The sequence below is a fragment of the Hemicordylus capensis genome, chromosome 12, assembly GCF_027244095.1.
Source record: "Hemicordylus capensis ecotype Gifberg chromosome 12, rHemCap1.1.pri, whole genome shotgun sequence".
Classification (NCBI taxonomy): domain Eukaryota; kingdom Metazoa; phylum Chordata; class Lepidosauria; order Squamata; family Cordylidae; genus Hemicordylus; species Hemicordylus capensis.
Genome location: NC_069668.1, coordinates 11,600,015 through 11,617,942, shown reverse-complemented (window position 1 = coordinate 11,617,942; position 17,928 = coordinate 11,600,015). Strand labels below are relative to the sequence as shown.

Below are 17,928 nucleotides of genomic sequence, written 5' to 3'. Positions count from 1 at the left end.
CAATTTAGCTCAGTTTGCATAATTTATACAGAGGTCACAGAATTCAGCTTCCCTTGGCACAGAATTTTATTTAAGAACAAAGTACACTCGGTCTTGGATATAGCAGTATGGAAAAGAAAAACCAATACAATCTGCAAGTTATTAGCACTAGAGAGCACCTAATCAAAAACATAAACATTAAGTCATGTTTCATACATGCATGATTATCTTTGGAGCTCACAGTCAAGGGATCTGGTAAAAGGAGAAGAAAATACCCTGCATGGTAGGAATAGATTTAAACACAAACACAGACACAAACACAAACACACCCTCTACCTGAAGATACAAAGCTAATAATCTATTTTATTGGCCTGTGTAAACTTTTGAGTTACATAGAACATTTAGAACAAAATGGAAATGCCCCTTATCCTTAACTAAATGTAAACATATTATTGGATGATACCCTATTAGCATTCAAATACAAATGTCATGGACAGAAACACTGTCATTGTTGTTTGTCATGGACAGAAACACAATGGCAATGCAAAGTTAAAAAAAGGATGTTTTTGTCCCCTTCCCTCACAACCAGTTTATACACTTAGACACAATGGGGGAAATGGACATTTTTCTAACACCTGACATCTGTACTGCACTTTTGAAAAAGGCCTACAGAATACAAGAGATGTCAAAAAGGTCACCAAGTGCAGAGATCAAGCGTTACTCGCCACCCAAGGAGGTTTCGCTAAAGTAAGATTTCAGCATTTGTCTGTGTTCATTAGGAGCAGACAATGATTATGCAGGCTGATTACTCAGTGCCACAAGCAGATTTGCATGTCGTGGAACTATTGGAGCCTGGCAGAGTAATGCAAGTGGAAAGTGGATGGATAACCATTCTGACTGCTGAAACACCATTCTGAATGCTGAAACATTCCCTTCTGCTGCAACGGCCTAGAGACCCCTTATTTAATTGGGCCCTACTGCAAGACAGTGGTCAAAAGGATCCTTTTGCTCCAGCATCTCTTTCCAGGACTTCTCCTAGTCTCTGACAAGGAGATGGGGGAGTTTTAGACCCGTAAAGTTATAGCAGCTAAAATGCTCTAAAACTTGGGTCACTCTAACCGTAGCTTAGGATGGGGCCGTAGCTCAGTGTTACAGCACCTGCTTTACATGCAGAAGGTCTCAGGTTAACTCCCTGGCAACATCTCTAGGGAGAAGAGTTCCCTCTATGGCGTGCACGGGTTCACACATTTTTGGTTGTCCGCTCAGTTAATTTTAGATCCCACTCAGGTTGAATCACTAAGGTCCCACTCTGAATGCATGGGCACACACACTGCCTTGATACTGCCACTCAGAACAAAACTCATTCCACACAGAGATGAAAAATTTGAGAGAACAAACCATCAGGGAGGCCTTTGAAAGACTCCTGCCTGAAATTTTGGAGGGCTGCTGCCCATCAGAGCTGACAATACTGAGCAAGATGGAGCAAGCATCTGACTCGATATAAAGCAGCTTCCATATAAACACTCTCCTAAGGTTATGGCTGGGCTGGTGTTCTATAAAAGCCAGACCTGTGATCTGGACCAGAGCTTGAGCTGTCAATTTACACTCACTGCTTGGAAGTATCCTGCCTTCTGTGTCATCTGTCCCTATCAGACTTACACACAATGACTCATAACATCTGTTTATTAAATTATATATGTGGATTATTCTCGTGTGATACCTATATTGACAGCCAGAAACTGTGGGCTGGGGGGCCGGGAGAAGCAGGCATCTGGGGGAAGAAGTAGGCCAGCCTGTCCAGAGGAGGTGCAGATGTTCTGCGCCCGGCCCAGCTAGTATATAATAAAAAGGCATCTACAAATCCATTTGCCAGGTTGTAGTGGCGAGTGCCCCTAGCCCTCTGGTGAGCAGGACAGCACCACACAGATCTCCTCCCCAAAGGTCTCATTTCCACGGCCATTTCCAAGAAGGAAAAAACAGCAGGAATCCTCTCTGAGCCAGTGAGGGCCTTGCTGTTTCTTACTATCTCCTCTCAGTGCAAATGACAGAAGACCCGCTTCTCTCTGAAGTCTTCTCCCAAGTGCCAAAAAAGGATCTGATGGAGAGAGAGGATTGGTGGCAACCACAAGTAATGGCTGGCTAGCGAGCGAAGCTTCAATTTGTAGATCCTTGTAAAAGTGACCTTCAGTCACTCATTTTTCTTCTGTCAAAGACAGACCTGAAATTTAGTTAAAACATTTCACCTTTGCCAGGAATGCAGCTGGCTATCTGAAGGCCTCCATGAAGGATTGCCTCCTCCAGTACCGGATTCCGCCCACTCTCTTGGGTCTTCAGCAGCGACCTTGCCTCACTGCCTAAGATCAAGTAGGCGAGTATGCAGGGGGCTTTTTTTTGGCCATTACACTCAGGCTTTGGAACTCTCTCCCCTAAAATGTTAACCTGGCCTTGAGTTTCCAGATTACCCAAGGACTTTTTTTGTTTGTTCCCAAGGACTTTGAGCAGGAGAGTTAACTGGTTCTGCTGTATTTCTATTGCTCTACTAGTTTAATTTTGACTCTCTCTGCTGTTGTGGTTCTTTCAAGGAAGATTTCATTTTGATAGATTTTATGCATATTTTAAACTCTCTTTCTCTGATAACTGCTTTGGATATTTACTCTGAATGGAAAAGTGAGACACAAGCATTTTACAAATAAATATCAGTTTTAGAAGCAGTCCCCTTCTCACCTGTGGCAAGTAAGCACTACCTCCAAGTGACCAGGCAGGAAAGCCTTTGTACATTTGAAGACAGCTCCTTAAGTCTCTTTCAAACTGCTGATGTGATTAGCTGGCATCCATATGTGTGGGCAGATGGGCTAGTGAAAATTGTGTGGATTATTCAGCTTTTATGCATTCATTTGCAAGGCTTATCGAGGTGTGCGCACTGCATATACTGAAAGCGGTTTCTTAGAGCACTGCAGAATAATGGCAGCAATGCCCACCAGTCTAGCACACACACGTCACAGACATATTCTACAAGAGACACAACCCTCAGACTCACAGCATGCCCTCAACAGCATACTGTAACCCCTTTCCCCTGAATGGCTCCAAAGCACCAAGTCACCGGAAACTATTTCCTATGTCTGTCCATTCCTCCCTCACCCCACCCCAGGTTCATTCAGTCACCTCCATCTGACATACATCTAACCCAATAATCATGCATCATCTAGGGAATAGGGATGATGGGAGTTGCAGTTCAACAGCAGCTGGAGCACCAAAGGTTGCCTACCCCTGGTCTAACCATTAGAATCAGCTCACTCTCCTTCCACCTACCGGCAGCAATTCCCAATGACCGAGACAGCAGCCAGGGACTCTTCCATTGTGCCCGGGACCCAACCCCGGCTGAGCATCCCACCCCACCCCTGAGCATTCTGCACTGAGCTTTTTTATTGCCATTCACATTATAATCCAATTACTGCTTTGGAAGCCTACTTTTGGCTAAAAATGGGATAAAAATATATATCAACATTTTAAGACTAATGGCCTGGTGTGGCCATAGTAAATTATTTCTTGATAGAGCAAACAAATGGAAGCCATGTTATCAGCTTGGTTGACAGACTCCACCTACTGCTGACCAAAAGTTCTGCTGTGAGAACTTCCTGTCTGTTCCTGAGGCATGCTGGGTACACAACCCTCTGTTAATGGATGGGCTCTGATTAATGGCGGAAAAAATAAATCTGCAAGTTCTGTACCTGGTAATTCATTACATTCAAGCTGCTCCCCACCCCCACAGCTGTAGCACACTAAGCCAATGCCCTTAGTGAGCTCTCTAGCCTGACCTCACAATCTCTTCCATGAGTCGTCACAGCCAAGTTAGATTCCCATCAGCGTACATGTGAAGTCGGGATCAGGAGTCAAAAGACAAAGAGCAGCATTCAGGAGACAGGCACGTCCCAGTCCTGTGGCTTTTAAGCTTTCGGCTTTGAGGGGAACCCTTTCCACACAGGCTGTGTCTGCCACAAAACCTGTGCGCAGCGAGAGATTCTGGGAGCCATCTGCTTCCACAGGACACCAGCCTGTCCTGTTGGACCTCCCTGTCACCCTGCATGAACTAGATGTGCCTTAGGGCACATCAAAAATGATCTGGAGGGTGTGAATTAGAGAGTGAAATGGGTAGCGGTGAGCAAGCTATCTTTCAAGGAAGCTTGGAAATGGTGGACAGTTTTCTCACTGAAAAATGCCAGGATTCTTTGGAAGACGGTTTTTATAGCCACTGCCCCAATGTATTATCCAAAGAGAGGCAACACCCTATATCTCCACAGTGTAATGCATTTTTTCAAGAATAAGGTGTGACCCCCTAGGCATGTCAATGCTATGGTGAAAGCCACAAATACATATGAAATGACCCAATTCCTCTCTACCAAGATCAGGAAATAACTGACCTGAAACCAAACACCAACTCAGCTCATGCCCTCTTATCAAAAAAGCTGTGCGTAAATAGGCAGGTCTCACTACAGGCAGGTCATCTGGACGATTTCAGAACGAGGACTAGGGTGTGGTGTTCAGCATTTCCTCCCATAGGTTAGTGGTGCTAAACTAACCTATCAGATGTTACATTAATTATAGTTATTCCATAACTGACCTATGGAATCCTCTGCCATGGGATGTGGTGATGGCCACCAGCAGTGTTCCCTCTAAGACATGTGCATGCGCTCAAAGGGTTTTTGATGTCTGCTCAGTTCATTTTAGACCCCGCTCAGTTGAATCAGGAAGGCCCTACACTCTGAAGGTGTGCACACACTACCTTGATACCGCCGCCCAGAACAAAACCCATTCTGCACACAAATGAAAGCAATTAGTGGGAACACTGGCCACCGGCTTGGATGGCTTGGACAAATTCATGGAGGACAGGTCTAATGGCTCCTAGCCTTGACAGCTATAGGCCACCTCCAGGCTCAGAGGCAGGATGCCTCTGGATCCCAGTTGCAGGGGAGCCACAGTAGGAGAGGGGGCATGCCTTCCTCTCCTGTTTGTGGGCTTCCCAGAGGCCTCTGGTGGGCCACTGTGGGAAACAGGATGCTGGACTAGATGGGCCTCCTTGGGCCTGATCCTGCAGCAAGGCTGTCCTCATTAGGGAGACCATCTGCCAGATCCCAGCTCTACAGCAGTAGCTGGAGTATCTTCACTGCCCCTGACTGTTGCACTGAAGCAGAAAGAGGAGAGTGGCCACCCATACCAGCATATCCGATAAACCAAGGATCTGAATGACCCCACCCAAACCCATCAGAGTAGAAGCAAAAGTTCCAAAGTTCACAAGGCCCAGGCAACTAATGACTGCAGCACAATGCAACCAGCAGGAACAGCAAGCTGTAGCTGGTCACGTCACTTAACACAAACAGATAAGATGACCTAAGGCAGACCCCAAAGGACCTCCACCCAAAGAGTTCCTACTGGAATCCCGACAGAAACTGGCTTCAGGTTCTGTGAGAGGGAGAGCTCTGGTTGCTAACTATACAAAGGGGGAAATAGCAAGGGTGGAAGGCAGCTTTGGAAGTGCTCACATGAAGAATTAACTTTGCCATTTGGCCAAAGCAGGCTTCTTCCCATGGCAGAGAGCACAGGGAAGTGCACCAGCAATTGCTTGCTAACCTCTCAACACCATCCCCTGCCAAGCATGGAGCTTTCCACTGCAAAAGGTCACAAAGAGCAAGTGGCAGGCAGAAGATCTGTTGGGGTGTGGCTCCTGCAATCTAAAGTAAGTTAGGGTCTCACAACTGCTGTACACATGACCTATGATGCATAAAATCCTACAGTCTCTCAATTCTGGGCCTTGGGAGTGGAAGAAGCTGTCACGAGGCTAGGCTGTTGGAGCCCAAAGAGAGCCTGAGACCTGTGGGATGGAAGCTTCTCTGTTCTGTTGCTTACAGACTGGAGTCTAAGGCCAATGCCCAAGAAGAAACTGGCCAACGCCTAGCACTGGTGGCAATGGCCAAGTCCAAAAGGTTGTTTCTCTGTCTTGTTCAATGGATGAAGACAGAAAGTGGTTGGGAGGATGCTGAACAAAGCAGGCCACCAGAAGCATTGGCAAGGGTGAGTGATCGCATGGGGTGAGGCTCAAAGGGACAAGGAACCAGAAGGGAACCAAACACCATACACTTTTAAAGAAATAAATAAAAGGGTAGCATACTGTCTATGGGAACAGAACAAACATGCCATTTCTTCTGCAGGATACGAGACCTCCCTTGGATAAGAGCCTACCCTTTGTTTTTATTTTCAGTATTCACAAAAGTACCTTTCTTCTAGAGAAGTGCTTAAAGTGGTACACAAACAATAAAATTCATTTAAAACCTAGTCAAATAAAAATTACAAAACAACAAAAAGCAAACGCTTGAACGACTGCTTTCTCTATTTCCTCCTGCTCCAGTGGCACTTCCTCCTTTTGGTTAGAAATCTGACCAGGAAGACAGGGAGAACCATGCTACCAACCACCAAGAAGGAAAACTGGGAGCAACTGACCCCACCCCCAAATCCTGCTGTTGGTTAAATGTGTGTGGTGTATGTTTTTGTGGACTAGTATCCACTTCAGCAGAAGTTACAGAGCCCTCTCCTGAGCTGCACATGGCATGGAGGCGAAGACAAAAGTTTGTAAATAGTAGAACTTGAAATGCAGTGGGCGACAGTGGGTGTGCCACGCATCTGGCTGGAGAAACTGGTAGAGCAGGGAGGTAGCATGTTTGCCCATCTGAATGGGTCCAAGACATAGCCAAGAGGCAGGCAGGCCAAGGATCTGAAGGAACTGCATTAATTTTGTTTAAGTAAGAAGAGGAAGGTGATGTTGTTTACTAGGGAAATACTTTTAAGGCAAACTGTGTATTGATTCGCCCTCTCCCTCTGTTTTCATTTAAAAATCCACATGGTTTAAGAAATATGAATGTTAGTGACAAGCAATCAAGCTCAAAGTCATTTGTAAACATTCTTACTAAAATATTAGCCTCCAAAAAAAAAAAAAAGAGCCTTTAGTGTATTGTGCAAGTTCTTCAGGCAAAGCTCTCTCAGAGTATTGTGGACAAATGAAACAACAAAATAACTCACTCTGCACACCATGCCTTAGTACAACAAAAATCTGTGCGACTGGGATAGTTATAAAACCAGAGTCAATGGAAAACCACAGGCAGATAAAAATTGCACCTCACAGCTCCAGAGCTTTAGGAATTTAAAAAATGGGGGGAAATGAGTACATAGAAGAAAGTAAACATTTAGCCAATGTATCTTATTGTAAGCACGGTCCGACATGGAAGCTGCCTTTTTATTTTAAAAGGAAATCTAAATACGTATTATGAAATTCAAACACTTTGGTACATACAAAATGTTGATTTTACAGATTTAAAAAACAAAGCACCCACTGACCTTTGTGCTCAAAACCAATTACTACTTTTAATGAAAGTATACTTAAACCCTTAATTCAAAATGAATATTTCTTTGCAAAGAATGTTCTAGTCCAAAGAATGAACCTGGTAGAATGAAATTAAAATCATTAACTTATCAATGTACCTTTGAGCAAATACATGCAAGTAACACACAGGAAGACCAGCACAAACTAGTGCAATGTTGCAAAGAATTTGACCTAGAGGGTCAAACCTGTTGTCAGCTATGCTTGGCCTTGGGCTTAAGTAGCAAACCTGTTCAAGTTCCACCATATGAGAGGAGACAACACAAATGAGAGGTTATAAGCCCTATTTCATTCTGAGCAAGATGTTTATTAGCAGTTTCTACCACTGCAGAAACAGTGGCACATCACCAGTAAGATATGTCAAGAAAGCTACATCCCTGGCACCCTGTTTTTCTACCATGCTGATGGTATGATTATGTGCTTCGTATCACAACGCTCTATAGCATCCTTGCAAATACGTTACTAACACTACCAAAAGTTGCCTTGTTGCCCAAACCAAAGAACCACTCAATTTTAAACATCCCTACCTAGCCACCTGGAAGTAATTACTAGCCACAAATGACCAGGCAAACAGCTAATTACAAGCCTAAATTACAGCAAGCAATGAGTTACTTCTCACTAAAGCCTAGCTTCTGTGAACCTTCTACCCAAAACTTTCAACAGCAACCACCTTTATGAAAATACATTTTAATGCCAAAATGGAAGCATACAGCCCGCTAGTGGCACGTATCCCTAGATCTCTGGTGAGCAACACACCCAGCACCCCACAATTCTCCCCAGAGGTATCATTTCCACCACTGTTTCTGAATAGGTAAGAAACAGGAGGAATCCTTTCTGACCAGTAGGAGAGGGCTCCCACTGTTTCTTATTCTCTCAATTTCCCAGTGCAAATGACAGAAGACTGACTTCCCTCCTAAGCCCTCTGCTTGTGTGCCAGAAAAGAATCTGAGGGAAGAGAGGGGATTGGTGACAACCACAAATAATGGCTGGCTAGTGAGCTAAACACAGTGTTAATACAAGACGCACTCCTACAGGTAATATTTCAGCTTTTAGTCTTGAGTGAAGGGCACAATTTGCTCAATTTAAGAATAGCAATCTAATCAACCAACCCCCTGACAAAGCCACATAACCAAAGACACTATGTCATGATAAACCAGGGCTTGACAAATCCCAGGCACCAGGGAGCCTAGAACTTTAACTGTGGTGCACAGATTAAGATATGCAAAGGCAGTTATTTAATAAAATATTGATTTGTCTCAGGCAGCCTGGTTTCTGTAAAGGGGAGAAAGAGAAGCCCTTCCCACATAATGTCCATCAAGACAGGTAATTTTGTCAAGTGTGAATTGTCTGGCTCTTAAAACCCAAGAAAATTCATCAAAGATATAGGCTACCCTTTTCATGGCTGCAGGAATAATGGCATGAAGAACTGAAGTTTAATAATGGAATTCCTCAAAATATTCAAGTAACCACCTGTGACAAAATCATTTACTTTCACACAGTTCCTTGTACCACACCCCTCACTGAAATGTCAATAGACCTAGATGCATTGGACCCACTCCCGGCCTTCCAAGCAGCAGTTAGTAAGCTACTCAAACAGAAGGATCTCATAAAGTAATAAAAACACAGAAGACGCTTAGATCCCAAAGGATATTATGATTTGATGTGTTAAAATGATATTTTGGCATCAAGAGAAAACCATTACTAAAACGAATCAACACAAGGTCTTTTTAAATATAGGTCACTGCCATCAATTAGCAACATGGGCACAGTGAAAGAGTGCCTCTTGCACAGAAAACCTTGCCATCAATCTGAAAGAAAGAGGTCCCCAACACATCAGAGGAAGCTAGAGAAAATGGAGATGAAACAGATGCAGCTTTCAAGAAAGAAACCACTAGCTCTCTTGCTTGCTCTCCACCAGGTCGACAAAATCAGAATGCAATGAAAAAGTAACAGCTTCCTCCATTCAGAAGATGATGCCAAATCAGTGACAGGCAAGCAAAGCCCCCATGCTCCCATTGCCACCCCCACCCCACATTCATCTGGGAAAACATTCATCTGGCTGACCCTCCTGTTGATTAAAAGCAGAGAAGTGGCCTTACAACTCCCGCTGCTCCCCACCCCTGCCCCTTTAAGGGTACAACATACACACAATCGCATGGCTGTGTATGAGGAAGGAGCAGTGCAGAGGGCAAAGGGGCGGAGGGATGAGGGGAAAGATGTCTGTTTCCCGCTCCCTCTGAAGGGGTATTTTTGTCTCCAGCAGTTAGAACAGGCCTCCACCAGCACATGAACACATCTGCTGGCTTCTACTAACGACCAGCTGACAGTGCATGGTGGCGCAAGGGAGGGAGAAGCGGGCTTTCCGCCCCCCAAAAACCTCTCCCCAGTTCTGTGCAAGCCATCATCTCAACTAGGCAAAGCCAGCACATCTTCTGCACTCACTCTCAGGACAAGGCAAAGCAAGCGGAGGAAAATCACTCATCTCTCCCATGCCTGGAGAAAGGAGGTCCTATTGCAGTAGGCCAGAAGAACCCATCATTTTAATCCCTGCCAAGTGGCAAGAACACAAGATCAGATCTCAGCCCCATCGCGGGAGGGGGAACACTTGTGAATACTGGACTTTGTGACAGGCATATGGGATGTGGGGGGATGATCTTTTCTCTGCCCCCTTTACAAGTAACATACCTAGAACACAAACAGGGCTGCACGGGCAAATAAGGCTGTTAAATAACTATGAATATTCTAGTCTTGGCACCATGGATAAATTTCTAGGGTCCCTGCCAGATTTTCTTTCAAAAATGTACCCCATCATCTAGGCCTAGTGCAAGTTTCCCTTCTAACTCTCAATAAAGATAGGAAGGTGACTCCAAAAACTGGCAAGTTCACAAAACACACTTCCCACATACTCTTGTATTATTCAAACCCAACAGAAAGGCCTACTTTCAGGCATAGCCCCACCTATTGAACCTTGCCTTTCAAAGCAGGAAGAAACCCACTCTCAACCCTTCTTCCTCACCACCACCACACACACCCCTGCCAGTTCAGCAGAGAACACACTTCTGGCCATCAACCCAAAACACTGACCCATATGAATTGACAAATTCCAGGCTCCAGGGAACCATGGCGCCTAGAAATTTATCCATGGTGCCAAGACTAGAATATTCATACTTATTTAGCAGCTTTATTTGCCCAGGCAGCCCTGTTTGTGTTCTAGGTATGTTACTTGTAAAGGGGGCAGAGAAAAGATCATCCCCCCACATCCCATATGCCTGTCACAAAGTCCAATAATTTTGTCAAGTGTCCATTCTCTTGCTCCTAACTTTTTGGGCTAGACTGAAGAAAATTTCCAAGGCCTGCCACAAAACGTACGAACCAATATAGGGTGCTCTCTGCAACACATCCAGGGGTGGGGAGGGATAATAAAAATAATAATAATAATGAAATAAATAAATAAATAATTCTTGAGACATCCTACCCCACAAAAGCAAAGATGCTCCCTCCATTACATCACCAACCTGCCCCCTCCAAGGGCCATGCTATTGGCTGGGAAGGCTGTTGACCCCTCCTCTTGCCCCCCATGAGGATACCTATATTTTCCCCATAATGATTTTTGGAGTGGGAGGAATCCACTGCTCAGTTCCCTGGATCTCCCAAATAAAGAAGCCACGCCCCTTTATTTGGGGGATCACCAGAGGAGGAGGAGAAGCACCAGAGGGAGTCTCCCTTGAAAACAGGGCTGCACAGCCTTCAACCAGTTTTGGACTACCACTCCCACCCCCTCAAGTCACAGGGGATGGGACTGGTAGCCCAGCCTCTGCGGGAGGACGAAGTCGCGCAGCCCTTGAGGTGCGAGAGGCCCCCTCCCCATGACAGCCAGGCCCCCCCCCGCCCCTTCTCTCTCTCTCTTAAGGGGAGGGCCCTCTCGCGCCTTTAAGAACTGTCCCAGCTGCGAAGGGTGGGGAAGAGCGAGCCCCCTTTTGACCTTCCCGGCCCCGCCCTGAGCCGCCCCCCCCGCTCCACTCGCCAATCCCTCCCCGCACCCACTGCCTGGGCCCGGCTCCTCCGCGGCGCGGCGACTCACCCTGCGGGGCTCTGGCGCTGCTGATGCTGCTGCGGCCGCCTTCGTGGGGGCGGCGGAGAACGCGGGCCGCCCCCCTCCCAGCCGCTTCAGCCTCCTCCGCCTTCAAGGCCACGGCCCCGGCCTGCACTCGTTCGCTCGCCCGTGAGGCTCCGGCCCGGGAGGGGCTGAGCGGACGGGGGGGCGGGCCGGAGACCGCTCGCGCGTCTCTCCGGGCGGGGCCAGGCCGCTTCGCGCCGCCCCCCTGCCTGCTCGCCTGCCCTCCTGGCCCCTCGGCAGCGGCGGTGTCGCCCCCCGCCCTTCCGATCCCGGTGGGTCGTCGTTGCCCCCTTCCTCCTCCTCCTTCTCTTTCCCCCTCAGCCGCGTCCTGTCCCCTCCCTGCCTGCTTGCCCCTTCTGCTGCTGCTGCTGCTGCTGCCGCCGCCCGCCCTCGTTCGCCCTTCCTCCTCCGCCTCAGCGGCAGCCCACCGTGCACTCTCGCGAGACTTGGCTGCGCTCGAGCCTCCCTTCCTCAGCGCGAGCGCGAGAGGAGGAGGTCCTGTACCGGCGGAGCGAGCGGCTAACGTGTGCGCGCGCGGGGAGGGGGCAGCAGCTCCTCGGGAAGCAGAAGCCACCATCGGGCGCGCGCGTGCTGCTGAAAGGGGAGGGAGAAAGGAGGAGGCTGGGGTAGAGTGAAAAGGGGCGTGTGCGTGCCAAGCCGCGACGGGGAGCGTACCAAGTGGGAAGGGGGGGAGAGAGGGAAAGGGAGTGTACCAAGAGGACCAAGTCGCGGGGGGGGGGAGAAAGGGAGTCAGCCAAAGGGGAAACGGGGGAGGAAGGTACCAAGTGGCAAGAGTCTAATAGGGGGGAGGGGTGTGTCACCTGGGTGGGGAGGACGGGCAGGGATCTGTTTTATGGCTGTTGACAGTCGCCCCCAGCAGTAGTGCGCTGCAGAGGCGGAGTATAAATATTTTTTCTTATTAATAATAATGAATTGGGGAAAGGGAGAGAGATTTATTAGAGGTAAGCTCTCCGTTTACCTCAAAGTACCACACAATTATAGAATAATCAGCCAGGAGTGGGCAACCCGAGGCTCTCCAGCTGTCGTGGGACTACAACTCCCATCACCTCCCGCAGAGGCCATGTTGTGACTGAGGGTGATGGGAGTCGTGGTCCCACAACCGCTGGAGTGAACAGGCTCGGGCTGCCCATTCCTGGAATAAGGAATAAGGAAGTTGTACTTAAAACTATGGAAAAGTGTGAGCGCTTGAAGAGATAGCCCCTTAGGGGATAAGGGGGCCGCTCTGGGGAGAGCATCTAGGCTCCAAGCTCCCTCCCTGGCGGCAGCATCTCCAAGATAGGACAAGATTTTTTTTTTTGATTTTTTTTTTAATAGGACAAGATTTTTTTTATTGAACCAACAAACTACCAAAGCATACAGTACGATGCCAAAGCACAATTATATACAAAGTGGTTGTTTGTACATCATATACCTACAAAGATTTACACACAAGGATTTGGAAACCCACAGGGTTATAAAGTATATGCAGGCAGGCAGTACTGTAACTCGGGGGTGGGGGATTTCAAGGCACATCAGGTAATGGGGGGGGGGTTTACGTCCGACGTCCATTTCCACCATTTGTCCCATTGCTATTTAGAAGAGATACTCTTGTCTTTTTGCACATAACCATACAAACTTTTCCAGAAGAGATTTACTGTCTCATCCACGTGAACCTCTTGGTCACGTCTTCCCTCCCTATTCCTATGCAGGAGTATTGCATAAATGACATACAGATTTACTAACCTGATTACGAGAAGGGAAACGTTCCAATTCCCTAGTGTGAGGGCACCCGTTCCGTCCCGTTTCCTTAAAGGTTTCTTTCTGGGACCTCGAAAAGAGGTTCTATCGCTCAAACCCGAGGTCAGTTCTTCCCAAGTCTGTTTTTTCCAAATTGGGCCACTCTAACAGCTTGCTTACTCCCTGCCACACTCTTTTGGCTACCACACACTCTTTTAAGAAATGTGAATGGGTTTCCCTGAATGTTTTGCCTAGCTCACTAGCTTCCTGTTTGCAGGTGATTTTAGGGCACTCTTGCTGGTCCTCTGGGAGCCATGGCTTAGCCGCATTAAGTGGTAGTACTTGGTGGTATAAACGCCACCTATCTCCAAGATAGGGCTGAGAGAGACTCCTGCCTGCAACCTTGGAGAAGCCGCTGCCAGTCTGTGCAGACAATACTGAGCTATATAGACCAAAGGTCTGACTCAGTAGATGGCAGCTTCCTATGTTCCCATGTGTTGTGCGGGCCGGAGGGTGGGGGTGGAAGTTTCCTTTTTATTTCATTTAAGTGAAGAATAGAGGTCCTCTGAGGGGACATTGGCAGGAAGGGAAAGAGAGAGAGAGAGAGAGAGAGAATCTCTGAGGGGAAATGGGAGAGGCAGGGTGGTATAGTGGTTAGATCAGGGCTGCTCCATGTTGGTCCTCCAGCTGCTTTTGGACTACAAGTCCCATCACCCCCAGCCAAGGGCCCCATAGCCAGGGATTATGGGCGTTGTCGGCTGACGTCTGCAGGTGAGCCGCAGTTGAGCAGCCCAGCATTAGACAGTCATACTAGTGCGAAGGAGACCTGTGTGGTGTTCAAATCCTGGGTGCTGGGTGAGCCCGGGCCAGTCACACACTCTCCTCCTACCTCACAAGGTTGTTGTAGGGAGTGGGGTAGAACCATACACCCCACTCTGAGGAAGGGCAGGGTAAATCGGTCACGCCAACCTATTGGGCTTTACAGAGTGTGACGGGGAAGCACCATGGGGAAAGGGTTCCAGGAAGAGAGGGATGGGTGGTTGTCCTAGGAAGTTGGTAGTGGGTTTCTCACCCAAATCGGAAGACAGCATCCGAGTCGGTTCATCAGCCCACTGCTCTGCGACAAGTGGCAGCCTCCTGTGGTAGTTGAAATGTAATCAGGCTTACTTTTGAATTAAACGACATCCACTGGCTTTAATGTAAATTAAATTAATTTTCAAGGTGCATCTATCCATAATTTACGTCATAAGAATAACAAACTCAATCATGTTGAGTCTGTTGCTCTTTAACGGTATCTCAGAATCTGTCCCCTGAAACAGGCAACCACTGTCCTCTTGGGCTGGACCTGTGCAGAGAGGTTTTGTCCTGGGTAGGGTTGCCAACTGTCCCTCATTACGCAGGACGTCCTGCATTTTTAAGGATGAAATGATGATCCCTCTAGGGACAGCACTTGTCCCTCATTTTAGTGATGGGGCAAGCAGCTTCTTATTTTGAGAAGTTTTGGGTGGGAAAATGGTATAATGTGAATATGTTATAATGGTATAATGTGAATAATAACAATGCTGGCATTATTCTAGAGCATATCATTCAATGACAATGATACTCAGGCTCTTGATTACCACTGCATACACCTCCCGCCCGCCCCCAGCTGCCCCCCCCCAACTTGAATCCCTTATTCTGGCAATGAAATGTTGGCAACCCTAGTCCTGGGGGGAAACATTCAAAAATTGGGGGGGGGGTTGTGACAGCTTCTGTGTGGGTTGCTACATGTGTTCTTTGTGTGAGTTTCATTGTTTTAATTTACAGAACGGAGGATAACCAGTTGTAAGTCTGTGCAGGAGGATAATTTGCCGCAGGACAGGAGAGATCCTTGCGGAGGGGACCAGGAAACCCTCTGTGTTGCAGAGATTGCTGGGCAGTTATTTATTTATATTTATCTTTATATTCCACCCTTCGTCCTAAGACCCCAGGGCAGTTAACAACAAGATACAAACAATTCAATGGAAAAATAAAAAAATAAAAAAACCTAGACCAAATACAGCTAGGAGCCAGCATAGCGTAGTGGTTAGAGTGTTGGACTAGGACCAGGGAGACCCGAGTTCAAATCCCATTCAACCATGACATTCACTGGAGTGACTCTGGGCCAGTCATGCATCTCTCAGCCTACCTGCCTCACAGGGTTGTTGTGAGGATAAACATAACCATGTATACCGCTCTGAGCTCCTTGGAGGAAAAGCAGAATATAAATGTCCTGGTTCTAGTCCAGCACTCTAACTGCTACACCAGCTGGAATATGGCAACCCTAATGCCAGGGCTTCTTGAACTGGCTTCCTTGGACTACAACTCCTATCACCTCCAGCCACAATGGCCTTTGGAAATTACATGGAAGTTGTTCCCAACCTCAAGTCCCCAGTGATATTGGACTATAACTCCCATCATCCCCAGCCACAATGGCCTTTGAAAGTTTATGTCTGGCCATTTTGGCTGGGGATGAGGGGGAGTCTGACATCTGGAGACCCAAGGTTAAAAACCCCTGGCTTGTGCTGTAATCCACTTCTTAGTCTTTAAGATGCCACCAGTTTCATTTTTCCTTATTGTGGATACTCGGAAGTTAATCCTGTTTTTTTCAGTGGTCTACCCACAATGTCTTCTCTCTCTCACACACACACACACAGTTCAGCCAAGTCCCTAATTATCGGTTGCAATGTTATACACAAAAAACGTGTTTTGGGGAGGAAGACTGGTGGAAACTGAGTCGATAACGGCTTCCTGGCCTGTCGCATACCTTACATGGTTGCCAGCAAAACGTGTGACTGCAATGGGATGGGGCTTTTCTCGGAAGGAAATTTCAGAACGGCACAGGTGGAATTTGTCTGCCTGGTATGTGCCACGACAACAGACCCCGGGCCTTTTCCTTGTCTGTGGACACGTCCTGGGTTGCTGGAGTCACATTCCAGGAGGAACTGGACAGCAGGATTGCAAAAGAGGGTGACGATATCCCTTGGGGAAGCCTCCGAGGGGAGTGGCTTGGAGTCTGAAAAGGGGGCACTTGATCCAGATCTGGGCTCCAGGGGAGCCTGGAGGACCAGCGTTCCCGCTAACAGGGATTCCCAGGTGTTGTTGACTACAACTCTCAGAATCCCCAGCTGCAGAGTGGCTTTTGCTTGGGGATTCTGGGAGTTGTAGTCAGCAACAGCTGGGAATCCCTGTGAGAGGGAACACTGGACGACTCCATTCATTTTTCTTATTCCCATCAGTCACATCATCCAACACAAGGCAGCTTTTGCGTAACTTGAATTTCTGAACTGCAGAAATATTAGAGCTGCCTTTTTGGGCGGGGCGGGTAGGTGGGTGAACATTTTGTATCTGGTGGCAGATTTTTAAAAGCCCCGCAATGGAACTGGTGTGGGTGTGCAAGCTAAAATTAATACCTCGTGTCAGGTTATGCTCTCCCGTGTGTTTCTCGGGGGAAGGACTATTAGCATTTATTTCTAAAGCACCTAAGATATTTGAGGCGTTGTACAAAAGTTTTACAAATAACGACGAAAGTTTCATGTCATGTGTAGTTCGCTTAGCACCTTTAGATCACCCACCCAAATGGAATCTGAAGGAAAGTGGGCATCAAGTTAAGATATGAGCAGTTAAAGATCAGCGAGTTAAAGATCAAGTCTTCTCCAGTTCTATAGAGACTGCCATGTAACCCACTCTAAGGACTCCCCCCCCACCCTGAAAAACAGTATATAAATATCCATAAACAATAATGCCATCTCAGTCCACAGACTTAAAATTTAACAGACCCAATGCAAGAGGAACAGGTTGTTCCAGTAAGAACTAATCTGCCTACTTTCCTTTCACTACCCCTACAACTGGACTAAATTTGGTTCAAATCAAGGTCCACAAGTTAGACCTCTTGTGCCTCAAATGTTCACATGTCCACCGGCTTGGATCAAAGGGGATAACATCATTACAAACTACACCATTGAGGTTTCCCTGTGTGTACACCACTACAACTGTACCATATTTGGTTCAATCAAATTGGTTAGACAGTCCACAAGTTAGCACACTTGTGCCTCAAATGTTCACATGTCCGCCATCTTGGACCAAGGTGGATGACATCATCACAAGCTACACCATTGGGGCATCCCTATGTGTCCCTATGGCTTTAGCAAATTTGGTTCAAATCAGTTAGGCGGTTCACAAGTGAGCCCACTTGCACCTCAAAAGTTTTCGCGTCCGCCATCTTGAATTGGGGTGGGTGACATCATCACAAACTATGCCATTGAGGTGTCCCTGTGTGTCACTCACTACCACTGTACCTAATTTGGTTCAAATCGGTTAGATGCTCCACAAATTAGCCCACTTGCACCTCAACTGTTTATGTGTCCGCTATCTTGAATCGGGGTGGATGAATTCATTACAAACGACGCCACTGAGGTGTCCCTATGTGTCCCTACAACTGTACCTGATTTGGTTCATAATTGGTCCAGGCGTTGAGAAGTTGCTAGCGGGGGATACACACATGGACGCACAAAATGCCAGATGATCTCATAAGCCTACTTTTAGTAGGCTAAAAAAGGATGCAGGTCAGCCCATTTAAAGAAACGGGGGCGGGCGGGATATTTGCCCTGTTGATCAAATGCTTTTTGTTTATTCCACAGATGAGTCTTCC

General features: G+C 47.2%; 1 protein-coding gene across 1 annotated transcript in view; it reads right to left on the bottom strand.

Moving 5' to 3' along the window:
* TAOK1 (TAO kinase 1) overlaps positions 1 to 11,964 on the bottom strand; it is a 59,519-nt gene extending 47,555 nt beyond the window's left edge. Inside the window, exon 1 of the mRNA XM_053274622.1 lies at positions 11,487 to 11,964. The gene's annotated coding sequence lies outside the window, so the exon portion shown is untranslated. The remainder of the gene's footprint in view (positions 1 to 11,486) is intronic.
* Between the last annotated feature and the right edge of the window lie 5,964 nt (positions 11,965 to 17,928).